The sequence below is a fragment of the Scatophagus argus genome, chromosome 24 (assembly GCF_020382885.2).
Source record: "Scatophagus argus isolate fScaArg1 chromosome 24, fScaArg1.pri, whole genome shotgun sequence".
NCBI lineage: Eukaryota > Metazoa > Chordata > Actinopteri > Scatophagidae > Scatophagus > Scatophagus argus.
The window spans coordinates 7,082,780-7,085,096 of NC_058516.1; positions in this window are offsets into that span (position 1 = coordinate 7,082,780).

Here is a 2,317-nt window from a genome sequence, read left to right on the forward strand (position 1 = left end):
GACGAATACAAAAAGGCTGAATATATTTGTTCCTATTGCAGTGGGCCTACTTCCAATTTGCAGGGCAAAACTGGTTTGACTTTAAAACTGTGAATATTAGATTGTAGCATTCTAAGATTGGTTTTAATGATTCAAATCTAATCCTGCTAAAGTGAAAAGTAAAAGCAAATTAAAATTTCAACAAAACAGCACACATTTCAGAGCAATTTCTCTGTCTCTCTGGGAGGATTTTTAATTAGGGTGCCCAGACAGTTTTGTACTTCTGTCCATAATACACATGACCAGACAGCAAGATTTATTTTCTTAAGTTGTAAATCTACATAATGCGGAACGCCAAACAATGTCAGCTCTGGATTAAGAGGCTAATTATCTTTATTACACCCTCTCAGCTATGGTCATAAAAGATATTTGGCAGTTTGCATTTCATTTAACTATTTAATTGAACTCAGATTTCATCACATTTACTTTTAAACTTTTGGATAAATGCAAAGTCAGTGGAAGATGAAAGGTGTGCAGGGTGTGAAATAAACCCTGACTCCTGTCCTCCAGTGCACCAGCACCAGGATGAAAATCTCCTGATTTAATTACAGAAGCCAGCACAGAGTGGAGTCCGCGAGACAAAGTGTTTACAAGTGAGGCTCTGCTGGGGATTTTTGCGTGCCAATTGTGTGACTGTGAACTCTCTTCCACCTCTGCCACCGCCTGAAACAGCCCACTAAACTGCCCACGGACAGTGCTTGTGCCTGCAAATCTCAGCTGTCACCCGCACGCTATTGTCATTCATGTATTCATATGCCTGTGCAGTGAAAAATGATAAAAAGGAGGGTGGTGGGTGGATGTGCGGGTGGGTGGTGGTGCTGCAGAGACAAGGCAGTGCGAGGCACTTTAATGTGTATATACAGTTCAGCCTGGGTCTCGTTCTTATAATCAATCATTCAATCTTTCACTTGCCACCTTCAAGAAGAGTGACTCTGGCTAAATGATGTATAAGAGGGCAAGCAGCACAAGCCTCATTTTTCAGGTTACTTAAAATCTTATTTAAATAATTTCAAATTCTGAATCCAAACCAAAATAAACACACAGAGTAGCTCCCTGTATTAGCTACACTACATAATAGGGTACTTCATAGGGCTACTGGCTCGCTCACGAAACAGCTACCTGTTCATCTTCACACACGGGTTTATGACACCACAACTTCACAATAACAAATCATTACCATAACTGATTTCATTATTACTCTAATTTATTATTTTACTTCTATTAATAAATAGCCCAACTACTGTCTTGCTATTTTCATTATTGTAGCGCACTTTGAGCTTCATTCGCAGAACGAAAGAAGCTTGTTAGATCAAGTTTTTTGTTATTATTTTTATTAAAGACTTGAAGGGCTCAGATGTGGCGCACTAGTGGAGCCATTTGTCTTGAGTTTTACAAAGGCAAAGATCTGCTCTGTAGGAGAGGGTCCCTGAGAAACACCTCATTAGTCTAAGCCTGGAAAAGGGGTCTTTGTACCTTGGTAATGCTCAGAGAAATTGGCAGCACTGAAGCGGAAGGCAGAGAGTACATAAAAGACACCACAGAGATAATTGAGCAGCAAAGGTGAGTTTGAATAAAACACTTTTCTGTACCTTTTTTAGCAGGGGCAGGCTGGGGCTGCAGTCAGGTCACTTCAAACTTTTCTACTTATTCACATCTTGATGTTAATGTCTACATTAGTATTCAACAACATGATAGGAGATTCGAGATCCAACACCAAACCTGTTTGTTATACTGGAGAGGCCTAATGCAGAATAATAATCTAAACTTTCTTATTTATAAGCAGTAATGCTAAGTTATGGCCTTCAGCAACTGAACTTTAAGATATTTCTGTAAACATGCCTTATCATACTGAATCACAAAGCGGTGCTGCAAAAGGGTCAAAAAGATCCTGCTATTACTAAGAAGTTGACACAATCACCCAAGCGAAAACATTTTGGTGTTTGAATTTTTGCAGAAAATCGGTATTAGATACAAGAAATGATGTAACATAACTCAATAAGAGCAAAACACAAAGTCAGAGCTAAGCAAGAAGCTCGTCTGGAAAAAGCTAGTCTAAACAGGATTATTTCCTGGGGTTCAAATATATCAGGAATTTAGGAGTTAACTGTGATATTTGAGAGAGATGCCCTGAATGAATGAAGATGGAACAACATTAAACACAAAAGGAGCTGACATCCATACTGGTTCATTACTGAGTTAATGAGTCCTCTTTGTTCAGCAGTATGTCGCTGTCAAAAATTTACCTTTGGTACAGTAAGAACATGAAGGCAGTATTTAC